The sequence below is a fragment of the Salmo salar genome, unplaced genomic scaffold (genome assembly GCF_905237065.1).
Source record: "Salmo salar unplaced genomic scaffold, Ssal_v3.1, whole genome shotgun sequence".
Classification (NCBI taxonomy): domain Eukaryota; kingdom Metazoa; phylum Chordata; class Actinopteri; order Salmoniformes; family Salmonidae; genus Salmo; species Salmo salar.
In genome coordinates, this window is record NW_025550068.1 from 1 (window position 1) to 14368 (window position 14368).

Genomic DNA, 14368 nt, shown 5'->3' on the forward strand with positions numbered 1-14368 from the left:
ATTATTTAGTCTACCATGGCTTCGCCCATAGGATGACAATGGACCCACCCAAAGGGGCACTGAATGGGTAGATGAGCATGAAAACAATGTAAAACGATATGACATGGCCGTCTCTCACCAGATCTCAAACCCAGTTTAACACATATGGAGATTCTGGAGCAGCGCCCAAGACAGTATTTTCCAACACTATCACAAAATTATGGAATATCTTGTAGGAAGAATGGTGTTGCATCCCTCCAATAGAGTTCCAGAAACTTGTATAATCTATGCCAGGTGCATTGAATGCCATTCTGGCTTGTGTTGGACCAACGCCCTATTAGAACAATGTAGTTTTCTTTATTTGCAGTTTCCTGCTTATATTCCATTTTTAAATATCATGCCCAGAGCACTCACCAAGGGGGCAGGCATGGGGTTGGTTGTGATGTTACTGCCGCGGCTGAGGTGCATCACCGAAGTGTCATCGGAGGTACTGGGAAGGCACCAAGAAGAACCAGGAACTGACGACGATAGAATATGACAATGATACTGATGAAACTGTTGCTATTGAGAATTGAGTCCCAAAACATACAGAATGACATGAACGAGGGAAGCAGGTTGCACACCGAGTCTGCACAATCACCTTTACTGGGTCCTTTGCTTGTTTCTTCCATTTCCTCATCTGGTTGCTGTTGCTACGGGCGTCAGATCCTCCTCCACACACTCCATGTGAAGCTCCGAGTCCGTGGCGTTGACCTCAGAGTCTGTCATGTTGACATCTGAGTCCGCCATGCTCATAACTGTAGATTAGTTGATATAATATGGATGTTATGATGATGTCTATGATCATGTTTTAGAATATTGGCACATGACCTGGACAAGACAGTGTGGCAATCATGCAAAGTCAGAAAGGGAGCATCAGCTCTTGCTCCTTGTGTATCTTATTCGCTGCATGTGTGTTGTCCAGTTATAAGGGGGAAGCTGGTGTGGTTGTAGTTACAGAGGATAGGGAAAATGTATGTTCTTTTATTGTCTTTACCAAATTTTGTGCATGAACTGTGTGTATAAATCCCATTAGAAGATGCACTATACAGAAATCAGTCTTCCATTTCCTGGTTACTAAAATTCTACTAGTTTGCTTAATTTCAGTTTATGTGACAAAACAAGTATAGTGTAGAGAATCATTATACCATCTAAACCGTTATGAAATATATTTTCCATAACCAACAACATTTTATTTTCAGCTGGTGTACAAAACTGAAAGTAAAGGCGCAAAACGAAACTTAAGAACGGAAACATAGACATGCTAGACATGCTTTAAAAAAGTGAATGACAGATCTATAAAACATTTCTATGTACATTTGGTCTGGTCGCCCAAAAAAAGGTGTGAAGAGAAAATGCTGCTCATGAACACTGGTCCAAAATCAGTTTCCAGTCTTCTAATCTTCACATTCCCTACAACTAGCAATACAAACTAACTTGTCCTGGATCAGTAGTGACATTCGGATAGTGCATTGCGCGTGTGCATGGCTTCCTGCAGCCCACTCTGCAACGACTCCATGCAAACAGCAAGACTTGAGCTAGCACCACTGCTAACTAGCTAGCAAGCTAACTGAGTTCAACAACTGGCAACATCTACATCTATCCACGAAGCATGCAAATGACTTACCTTGTTCACTCTTTTGCCGAAGTTAAATAAAAAGTACAACAAACCGTGGAGAAGTGAAGTGAAAAACAAAGATGTGTAGAATGGTGACTGCTACCGTTTTTCCCTTTTTGGCTCGCGTAGGAAGGCGCAAGAAAATCTCCACGTCACTTCCAGTTTTGATGTAGACGCTCTGATTGGCTACGATCTTAAAACAAGGGCGGGGGTGACCATCTCCATCATGAAAAGCATACGATTACAACTTTTATAATGTTTCCATCTTCCAAAAAATGTACTTTTGCTCAACTCCTAATACACGCGCAGATATATTTTTGATACATTGGTGGATGTTGTATGACTATCTCCACATAATGTATATTCAAATTCGATGCGTTTCTCCATAGTACAAGTTGTCAGGCGTTTTGTTATAATGTTGCAGCCATGCATGTGAATGTCATAATAAGCCATTGTAAAAGGCTCACCACTTTTGCTTTCAAAGAGTCGTTTATCTGTAGCCCTATTTACCTAACTGCGATTACTAGAAGCAATAGTAGTATGCTAACATTCCTTTTGTCAATCTGCCATTTCTACACGTTGTGAAGAAGTATCTGTAAACTGTGAAGTTAGTTGCACGATCATGTGCAAGTAACACCGACAGCTGTTCTCAAACGCCAAACCCGCTATATAAGGCCCACAACCTAACTATATAGCTAACTGATATATCAGAATTTCTTTCTTAATTTTTTTTTGGGGGGGGGGTTGTGTGTATTGTTTCGTATTGTTAGGTATTACTTCACTGAGGGAGCTAGAAGCATAAGCATTTCGCAACGCCTGCGATAACATCTGCAGAATGTATATAACGTAAGCAACCAATAACATTTGATTTGACCTAGGCCAAACCATTAAACAAAACGTAGCTAGCTCGTGCGTGTGAGTATAGGTGTTGTCTAGATAGCTACTAGCTACCTATCCTATCATCCGACTGGCCGACCGTTGCCCCGACCGTTTCCGATCGGAATTTGTTGATAGCTAGCTAACGTTAGGTAGCTGGTGTTAACTCATTTAGCTAGCTAATAATCTGTATGTATCCTCGCGCACCAGTCCAGCTACAGGAGGAGGCCAGGGTCGAAGTGACAACTGGAGGTATTAGCAGTGGCTGACAAAGCTGGTGACCAAATGGATAGCTAGCTAACGTTACTGTAACAATTCACGCATCGAACTAGCTGGGTAACTAACGGTAGCCAGCTAGCTGAGCCTACTAATACATTTCTGCCAGTGAACATGGCCAACAGACTAAAACAAATATACATTTACCAGCCTAGGCCAAGCGAAAGCTAGCTAGTAGTTAGGTACCGGTAAGCAGAGTATTTCGCTGTAACCGGTGGCACCGGTATACATACAGGAGCATCCCAACTGGTAGATAGATGATGGGTCTAGCTCAGTTAGCTAAATGACAAAATTCACATGCGCATATTTTTTCTATGTTGCATTTGATTCTTTCCAAATTCACTAGTTACTAACTCAATATTGATATGAGTGTAGCCTGTAGTGGCGACCCGTCATTCAGGGCGGGGGGGGGGTGTTTAGTATGTTATTTTGGCATTAATACTTGTCACATATCAGTTTGCAAACTATGTAAAAAAAAAATATATATATATATATATATATATATATATATATATAATCATTGAGTTAATAAAGCTGCATACAAAGATGGTCTCTTTTTTGCTTTCTGGAGTAAGGCAGCTCCAAAATTCAGGTGTTTCAGCCTAGCTCAGTACTTTCTGTAGTGGTGGGGCAGCCAGCGGAAAATGTTCCCCAGTTGCGCTGTAATTGGCTCAGTGTTCTGCTACTCATTGGGACACTGTATCACCGCAAAATCTACGGGGAGAGCTCGAAAATTCAAGCCCGTTGAATGCTGTTTTTGAGTTACATTAGAAGTGCCCATCCAAGGAGGCTCAAGGTCATTGGCCACAGATAAAAGGACGTCAAATCACGTTATATCTACAGTAGCTTTGATTGGACTGATCATTTCAAAATCTTAGCTAGCAAGCTAGTGATCATCATCATGAATCAAGTCGACAATCTATTGGCAAATCCTTTTCAATCCTTGTCATATGAAGAGAAATTATAGATAAAACGTATCGGTGTACATCGGCCATTGGACATAAACATTACAGAACAAGTTGGAATTCGCAAATTCAACAATGAGGGGTTTGGAAGGAATAAGTGGCCAACTGCAAGCATTACAAAGCATTCACTATGATCCCTATAATCACAAGCATTACGCTACACTCGCATTAACATCTGCTAATCATGTGTATGTGACAAATAAAATTTGATTTGATTTGACTAGCCTGCTATTCATTGGAGTGGATGTGTGGTCCAAGTCTGGGTTTAAGGGTCTCTTTTCCAAGCTTAAAAGGATAAACATTCAACATTGGCCATGCTGTCAATCCAGCAAGACTTCTGCCGCTTTCAAAACAACTTGGAACTGGGAAATCTTAGACTTCAGTGAGTTCAAGACAAATGGGAACTCAGAAAAAAACTAGCTCCGTCTGGGAAAATACATTTTGAACGGTCATCCAACTCGGATTTTCAAGTCGGGAACTCTGGCCTCTTTCTAGAGCTCTGAACTGAAGATGATTCAACCTTGTTTTTTTCATGTTCCCAGTTCTCTTGAAAGCATCATAAATCCAGCCTTTGATTACAAAATTTGCCCACCAAGGACCGCCTTGCCACCTTCATGATCAAGTGAGCACAGCACAACAAGATGAGTCCAAAAATGTCTTGTATGCTGCTGCATAAATGATGTGATATGCCAGGGAGATATGTATACTGTAGCTAAGAAAGCAATACCAAGTGTATGTTGTGTAGTAAGCTGTTAGTAGCCCATGTGCCTTAACATAAAAATGTGGTTCCTTTTCCCTTCATGTAGCCCATAGCCTGTTTTAAAGAAATGTCATCATCAAATATTGTAAGAGCTTTCATTGTGTGTTTATATCCTCCCCTTTATTTATCCTACGGTTCTGACTTGGTGTACAGGGAGAATACTGTAAGAACGGCCTATGCTCTGAATTCTGTCGCTGTACATTTCAAAAGTGCTGAACAAATTGTTATGTTGACTACGTCCGTCCTTGCTCGCTCATTAATGTCTTAATCGAAATTACGAATTGCCTCTTATCCGCTCGTCATCCCCTTACGCCATAGTTTGTACATCTCAATTGTCAGTAGAAACCACATTTGTTTACACAAGTTAGCCATATCAGCTATGTTTTTTAAAGGCAGTAAATTAGGCTGAATCAACTGTTTCGCTGCCAGACAAGGCTCCACTGATAGCCAGGTGCAGTAGTGGTAAGGTGTTGGGACTGCTGTTGGGACTCTGCTGTTGGGACAGTTTTATGTAGGCCCATAAGTTTGCGGGCACAGTTTGTCACCGTTATAGTTCAATTAATGTATTGTTTAGTGTTCTGTTGTGTTGTGTATTGGCTTTGCTGGAGTTTGCTCCACCTAGATTTACATGGTAGTATAACCACTGGTAGCCTGCCAATCAAAGTGTTTGACAACATCAATAATATGATTACCAGATTTTTGTAGTAAAATAACTTCCATTCATTATGAATAATTAGCCAATGTAAAATCTAGCAATAGCTTTTTGTCCTATTTGCCTTCACTATTACTATTTTAAAATGTTAGCCCTACAATAGGTCAGTAGGTGGCACTTTAGGTCCTACCCATACCTCAGTAGATCCTACCCATAGACTAGGTCCTTTCATGTGTCATCATAACAAAAGTTGAAGTATTAGTACACTCCAAATACACAGAGAGCACGCTGTTTCCCTGAGAGACAGGGACTATGCCACTACTGCTACCAATGTCGAAATTGAGGGGGAGCAGCTGGAACAGGGCTTGGACAATCTCACTGGACCAGAGCTAGACAAGATCTGTCTTTAAGGTGTTCTCTTGACAAATACACTGAGTATACAAAACATTAAGAACACCTGCTCTTTTCATGACATAGACTGACCAGGTGAATCCAGGTGAAAGCTATGATCCCTTACTGATGTCACTTGTTAAATCCACTTCAATCAGCGTAGTTGAAGGGGAGGAGACAGGTTAAAGAATGATTTTTAAGGTGCAACTCAATATTAGGAATGTGTTCCTAATGTTTGGTATAGTCAGTGTATAAAGGCACCAGGCAATCCCACTTTAAGGAATTTTCAAGGAGGAGAACCATCCTAGTGTGCCATACTAGTGGTGCACCATTGACTGTTTAAGGAAGTAGTTCTGGTTTAATCTGGCTATAAGACTAAACCTCCTGTGTAAGATACTTAGACCTATTCATAGCCACTCGATCTGTATCACTGCTCGTGCTGTAACAACATTCAAAGCAACACAGTTCAGGAAGAATAGCCAGACTCGCTAAGCTCAGGATTTACTAGGCTAAGTTGTCTGGTCTTGGGTAGTCAAACCGTTCTGACAACAAGAGCTGATAAGATGTGGAAAGAGTTGAAGAAAAACCAGCTCGTCAAGTACGGCGCTGTGACCACAGTGACAACCATCAGTAAGTCACAGCTCTACTGCTATGCAAGTTATCTTGATGTATTGTGGGTCTCAGATCTCCTTTCAATTACTTTTACAGTTTTCTATAATGGTAATATTGTTCTAAAATTTCTATATGGGAATATATGCTAGGAGAATAGTAGCCTAATTTCAACAAAAGTTAACACTACTAAACCACCAACAAAGTGTATTGTATATCAAAATTGACTGCATGAAGTATGTTGTGCATGTTGTAACATACAGGATGTAAAAGTCTTCAGATTGTACATTTTTCTTGACTTACATGAAAATCCACAGAATCACTGAAGCATGACTGACCGTGGTATGTGGTAATGCTTGATTGTAGTATCTATTTAAGGTTTGTGATTTGTAACGTGTTCACTCCCCTGTAGCTCCAAGATCCCGACATATACTGTTATGTGTGTAAAGGCTTTACAATTGCACATACAGTATATGCTATGTTAACAATTCCTATTTCCACAAGAAAGGATCTTTTACGCAGACTTGAAAAATGTTAAGCCAGGATTAAATCTTGTTTGGTTGAGAGATTTTAATTGTGGTAGATTAGGGATTGTGAAATTCCTCCCCATATGGAACCAGTCCAGTGTCTTTTGAACTGTTGTCTTAACAGCACTTCTCTATTGGACTGTAACTGTACACTGTCCCTGTACCGACCATAGACTTTTTTTTTACACAATGCCAGTAATAAAGGTTGTGCCCTCAGTTGCTCTATCTTTCCCTATCCATGGATTGCTCACATTGGTGCTCCAAAATAAGGATGTTTACTGTTCCACATGTTCCACATATCAAATCAAATTCAAATCAAATGTATTTATATAGCCCTTCGTACATCAGCTGATATCTCAAAGTGCTGTACAGAAGCCCAGCCTAGAACCCCAAACAGCAAGCAATGCATGTGAAAGAAGCATAGAATCCCAGGATTAAAAGCGATGAGTAGCAAAAGTATTGTGGGCCAATGTGACCAATGAACATGCTTTCTTTTCCCATGAGAGAGGTGGCCAACCTGTCAGTACTTACACAATCAACAGGTAGGGTGCCTCTGGTGGAAGCTTCATAGGTCAACATAAGAAGAAGTAAGAGTGATATTTTGGCTCAGTGCCGTTTGTCTCCAAACCAGGCTATGTTTTACTGCGAAAGTGGATCGCTGGTGGGATATGCCGCAGCCGTGCCAAACTACATGGAAGGACTGTGGTGATCACTGGTGCCAACACTGGCATCGGCAAGGAGACGGCCTGGGATATGGCCATGAGAGGTACAGAAGGCCTATGGCACTTCTCTATTGGACTGTACTCTAACTGTGTTGTGATTTACGTTACCTTTCATGGGGTCCCTTTTGGACACAAACAAGTTCCAATGTAATCTGAGGAAAATTTGGATTTAAGGGCAACTGTAGGGGCTTTTCAATGGAAGGCCTGAGTGTAGGAGGCTTAGTGACGGGGTGTGATAGATTGTGGATGTTGTTTAGCTGATGATAGGGCTGATCCTATATATTCTATTGGAGGGGAATGTGATGAGGGTGTTCTCAGACTGACGGTATTGCGTGTTCTCAGGAGCTCGGGTGATCATGGCTTGCCGAGATCTCACCAGGGGAGAAGCAGCTGCAGCAGAGATCCGCAGTTCCACAGGAAATACTAACGTGGTGGTGCAACAGCTAGACCTGGCCTCTCTCGGTTCAGTACGTCAGTTTGCTCGGGAATTCATTGCCACAGAGACCCGGCTGGACATACTTATCAACAACGCAGGTGAGACTGATGCGGCAGACTTGGGCGACAGGTTGCCTAGTAGTTAGAGCGTTGGACTAGTAACCAAAAGGTTGCAAGACTGAATCCCCGAGTTGACAAGGTACAAATCTGTCGTTCTGCCCCTGAACAAGGCAGTTAACCCACTGTTCCTAGGCCGTCATTGAAAATAAGAATTTGTTCTTAACTCACTTGCCTAGTTAAATAAAGGTTTAAAAAAAATATATATATATATATATATATATATATATATATATATATATATATATATATATATATATATATATATAAATGATTTTACCCAACATGCCTTGAGAGCCTGAATTGTGTTGGTGTTGTCATTGAAGATCCTTCTTACTCTGGATATGCTTTGAAATAGAGCATGTTTTTCATTTTCAAAATTGTGGGCTTGAGCTTTTTGAACCATCCTTTAAATACTCTCCCTCTTCTCCTCACAGGTATAATGCTGTGTCCCAAAAGCCTCACAGTGGAAGGTTTTGAGAGTCAATTTGGCGTCAATCACCTCGGTCACTTCCTATTGACCAATCTGCTCCTGGACATGCTGAAAGCCTCCACCCCCAGCCGCGTCATCAATGTGTCTAGCATCGCTCATCAAGGAGGTAAGCCCATCCTGTTCAGATATTTTTATAATAAAATGAATATAATCAATTGACTTATATATTTATCTGGCTCTACCTCATCTTCTTTCAGGGAAAATCCACTTTGAAGACCTTAATTTTGATAAGAAGGGGTACAACTCAGTAATCGCCTATAAGCAGAGTAAACTGGCCAACCTCCTCTTCTCTAGGGAGCTGGCACGAAGGACCAAAGGTGAGGGGTTGCCTTATTACAGCTCTATTACTAGTCATATACATGTAGTTAGAAATTAGACAAATTCAAATGAATTAACCTAGTTATGTGTAGGAAATTAAGTAATGTATCTAGGAGATTTTTACATTTCCACTGCATATCCTGTTCAATAGCTAAATGTACAGTAATCAAATCAAATCAAAGTTTATTTGTCACGTGTGCCAAATACAACAGGTGTAGACCTTACAGTGAAATGCTTACTTACAGGCCCTAACCAACAGTACAATTTCTAAGTAAAAAATAGGTATTAGGTGAACAATAGATAAGTAAAGAAATAAAAACAACAGTAGAAAGACAGTGAAAAATAACAGTAGCGAGGCTATATACAGGCATCGGTTAGTCGGGCTAATTGAGGTAGTATGTACATGTAGGTATGGTTAAAGTGACTATGGATATATGATAAACAGAGAGTAGCAGTAGCGTAAAAGAGGGGTTGGCGGGTGGTGGGTGGCGGGACACAATGCAGATAGTCCGGGTAGCCAATGTGCGGGGCACAGATTAGTCGGGCTAATTGAGTTAGTATGTACAGTTGAAGTTGGAAGTTTACATACACCTTAGCCAAATACATTTAAACTCAGTTTTTCACAATTCCTGACATTTAATCCTAGTAAAAATTCCCTGTCTTAGGTCAGTTAGGATCACCACTTTATTTTAAGAATGTGAAATGTCAGAATAAGACTAGAGAGAATTATTTATTTCAGCTTTTATTTCTTTCATCACATTCCTAGTGGGTCAGAAGTTTACATACACTCAATTAGTATTTGGTAGCATTGCCTTTAGATTGTTTAACTTGGGTTAAATGTTTCGGGTAGCCTTCCACAAGCTTCCCACAATAAGTTGGGTGAATTTTGACTCATTCCTCCTGACAGAGCTGGCGTAACTGAGTCAGGTTTGTAGGCCTCCTTGCTCACACCGATTTTTCAGTTCTGCCCACAAATGTTCTATTGGATTGAGGTCAGGGCTTTGTGATGGCCACTCCAATAACTTGACTTTGTTGTCCTTAAGCCATTCTGCCACAACTTTGGAAGTATGCTTGGGGTCATTGTCCATTTGGAAGACCCATTTGCGACCAAGTCTTAACTTCCTGACTGATGTCTTGAGATGTTGCTTCAATATAGCCACAATTTTCCTGCCTCGTGATGCCATCTATTTTGTGAAGTGCACCAGTCCCTCCTGCAGCAAAGCACCCCCACAACATGATGCTGCCACCCCTATGCTTCACGGTTGGGATGGCGTTCTTCGGCTTGTAAGCCTCCCCTTTTTCCTCCAAAAATAACGATGGTCATTATGGCCAAATAGTTATATTTTTGTTTCATCAGACCAGATTATATTTCTCCTAAAAGTACGATCTTTGTCCCCATGTGCAGTTGCAAACCGTAGTCTGGCTTTTTTATGGCGTTTTTTGAGCAGTGGCTTCTTCCTTGCTGAGCAGCCTTTCAGGTTATGTCGATATAGGACTTGTTTTACTGTGGATATAGATACATCTGTACCTGTTTCCTCCAGCATCTTCACAAGGTCCTTTGCTGTTGTTCTGGGATTGATTTGCACTTTTCGCACCAAAGTACATTCATCTCTAGGAGACAGAACGCGTCTCCTTCCTGAGCGGTATGACGGCTGTGTTGTCCCATGGTGTTTATACTTTTGTGCTATTGTTTGTACAGATGAACGTGGTACCTTCAGGTGTTTGGAAATTGCTCCCAACGATGTACCAGACTTGTGGAGGTCTCAAATTCTTTTCTGAGGTCTTGGCTGATTTCTTTTGATTTTCTCATGATTTCAAGCAAAGAGGCACTGAGTTTGAAGGTAGGCCTTGAAATACATCCACAGGTACACCTCCAATTGACTCAATTGATGTCAATTAGCCTATCAGAAGCTTCTAAAGCCATTACATAATTTTCTGGAATTGGAATTGGAATTTTCCAAGCTTCCAAGCTGTTTAAACGTACAGTCAACTTAGTAAACTTCTGACCCAGTGGAATTGTGATACAGTGAATTATAAGTGAAATAATCTGTCTGTAAACAATTTTTGGAAAAATGACTTGTGTCATGCACACAGTAGATGTCCTAACCGACTTGCCAAAACTATAGTTTGTTAACAAGAAATTTGTGGAGTGGTTGAAAAACGAGTTTTAATGACTCCAACCTAAGTGTATGTAAACTTCTGACTTCAACTGTACATGCATGTATAGTTAAAGTGACTATGCATATATGATAAACAGAGAGTAGCAGCAGCGTAAAAGAGGGGTTGTGGACCCCAGCTCTTTACATGGAAATACATTACCAATGTACGGGGTCAGAAAATAGATGCTCCAACACACAGGTCTACATTTATTGGTTAACAATCAAGTTGTATTTTACCATAGTTATGGATGGATTTTACTGTATACTATTATGGTTTGGAAATGCATGGCTAAAGATAAGGTAACTAATGTTTACTAGTGGATTAAAGCCCATGCCTTTGAGGCCTTTGTCAAAGAGTACTCATCAAGTATCATGACCTTTGCAATTACTGTATTTCAGGATTCTATTAACGCTGCCCCCCCTATCAGTAGCCGTCTTAGTATGCACAACAAAAATGATACAAACAAATAATGTTGCTTCAAAATCAGGTTATAACTGGTGTACAGTGCAGTGCTCCCTGCCACATGATATCTCTGAATGTCCACATTCTAAGGTTAGTGGCCCAATCCCCCTCACCCCATCAGGTACTGGAGTGACGTCGTATTCCCTGCACCCCGGGTTATCCGGACAGAGCTGTGGCGCCACTCGCAGTCAAAGTACCCCACGTTGAGTGCCATGCTGTCAGCCCCCGCCTGGCTCCTGATGAAGACCCCCAGGGAGGGTGCCCAGACCACCATCTACTGCGCCCGTCAATGAGGGGCTGGAGGAGAAGAGCGGCTGCTACTTCAGGTACCACTTTGAGTTTAGCATCCTTTTATATAGAGTGGATTAACCTGAATCAGTCTCTCTGTGTCTGTGTGTTTGGGTGTTAATTGGAGTTGGATGATTTACATTTACAGTAGGAGTGTATTTGGTGTGTGTATGTGATGGTTAAGTATCCCATCAATAGTATGTTTGTACAATGTGGAGTTTATTCTGAGTGTAGACAATATAAATATCTAGGCATTTAGGTGAGCTTTAAGTTAACATGTGCTTGTTTCTCAGTGACTGTCAGGTAAAGGAGCCAGCTCCTGAGGGGAGAGATGATCTTGCAGCACTGAGGCTATGGGGCGTTAGCGCCGGGCTAGTAGGACTCATTAAGAACAACTGAACAACTCGCCTTGCAACAAGGTGACACTCCCAACCCCAACTGCCACCCCCCGGATACTGCCATATTTTTTTCCATGTTGGCTCTTAACTTTCATATCAGAAGGGTAATTGTGAGATATCCTGTATTCTTATATATATATTGTGGGAAAATACACATTTTCTATATTATACATTCTGGGAAAATACACATTTTCTATACTATAAACTCAGCAAAAAAGAAACGTCCTCTCACTGTCAACTGCGTTTATTTTCAGCAAACTTAACATGTGTAAATATTTGTATGAACATAACAAGATTCAACAACTGAGAAATAAACTGAACAAGTTCCACAGACATGTGACTAACAGAAATTGAATAATGTGTCCCTGAACAAAGGGGGGGTCAAAATCAAAAGTAACAGTCAGTATCTGGTGTGGCCACCAGCTGCATTAAGTACTGCAGTGCATCTCCTCCTCATGGACTGCACCATATTTGCCAGTTCTTGCTGTGAGATGTTACCCCACTCTTCCACCAAGGCACCTGCAAGTTCCTGGACATTTCTGGGGAGAATGGCCCTAGCCCTCACCTTCCAATCTAACAGGTCCCAGACGTGCTCAATGGGATTGAGATCCGGGCTCTTCGCTGGCCATAGCAGAACACTGACATTCCTGTCTTGCAGGAAATCATGCACAGAACGAGCAGTATGGCTGGTGGCATTGTCATGCTGGAGGGTCATGTCAGGATGAGGGAGGAGGATGTCTTCCCTGTAACGCACAGCGTTGAGATTGCCTGCCATGACAACAAGCTCAGTTCGATGATGCTGTGACACACCGCCCCAGACCATGACGGACCCTCCACCTCCAAATCAAAACACATGGAATCATGTAGTAACCAAAAAAGTGTTAAACAAATCACAATATATTTGAGATTTGAGAATCTTCAAAGTAGCTACCCTTTGCCTTGATGACTGTTTTGCACACTACTGGCATATCCCGCTCCAGAGTACAGGCCTCGGTGTAACGCGCATTCCTTCAACAATAAATGCGAATCCGACCATCACCCCTGTTGAGACAAAACCGCGACTTGTCAGTGAAGAGCACTTTTTGCCAGTCCTGTCCTGTCTATTGCGGACAGTCTGAGCACTGTTGGAGGGATTGTGCGTTCCTGGTGTAACTTGGGCAGTTGTTGTTGCCATCCTTTACCTGTCCTGCAGGTGTAATGTTCGGATGTACCGATCCTGTGCAGGTGTTGTTACACGTGGTCTGCCACTGCGAGGACGATCAGCTGTCCGTCCTGTCTCCCTGTAGCGCTTAGGGGTCTCACAGTATGGACATTGCAATTTATTGCCCTGGCCACATCTGCAGTCCTCATGCCTCCTTGCAGCATGTCTAAGGCACATTCACGGAGATGAGCAGGGACCCTGGGCATCTTTCTTTTGGTGTTTTTCAGAGTCAGTAGAAAGGCCTCTTTAGTGTCCTAAGTTTTCATAACTGTGACCTTAATTTCCTACCTTCTGTAAGCTATTAGTTTCTTAACAACTGTTCCACAGGTGTATGTTCATCAATTGTTTATGGTTCATTGAACAAGCATGGGAAACAGTGTTTAAACCCTTTACAATGAAGATCTGTGAAGTTATTTGGATTTTTACGAATTTTCTTTGAAAGACAGGGTCCTGAAAAAGGGACTTTCTTTTTGCTGAGTTTATATTGTGCGGAAAATACAAACGCATCAATGCTTGTATCATGTTTTATTATAATACAGTATGTTTTGATCACATTTTTTTACTGTATTGAATTGCATTGCAGTTTATTATTGTTACAATGGTCTTCATGCTGTTGAATAGACTGACGAATGTAATAAAAATCTGTATTTTTCATGTTTTCAATTCATACACCACAGTTATTTTGTTTAGTTAAACTACCTGTAAAGATGGTTACTTACTTTAAAGACTGTAATAAAATGATATGCTATTTGTACATCTCAATATTTAGCAATGTTTTCAGAAGTTGTTTAATAACAAAATCTTTCATTTGATTGGTTTTCCCTTACCAAAAAGACGTCCTCGTCGTTAAACAATTAGCGGTGCATTGTGGGATATAACAAACACATGCTGACTTCGGATCAGTGAAATGCATGCTCAGTTAATGCTTTTGCCTGTGCGTTTGCTCTACAAACTGGTCCTGGACCAGTTAACCAATTCTTCACCCGGAAATGTATCTCGAGGTTCATTTCGAAGCAGACAGCTGTAACCAACCTCAGCTGAGCTGAACATTTGTCAACAATAGTTTAATTTGACCAAACGTTA

The 14368-nt window shown here is 41.2% G+C and overlaps 1 pseudogene; it reads left to right on the top strand.

Moving 5' to 3' along the window:
• Positions 1-5824: 5824 nt before the first annotated feature.
• LOC123739088 (retinol dehydrogenase 12-like) lies at positions 5825-12206 on the top strand (annotated as a pseudogene).
• The last annotated feature ends 2162 nt before the right edge of the window (positions 12207-14368 follow it).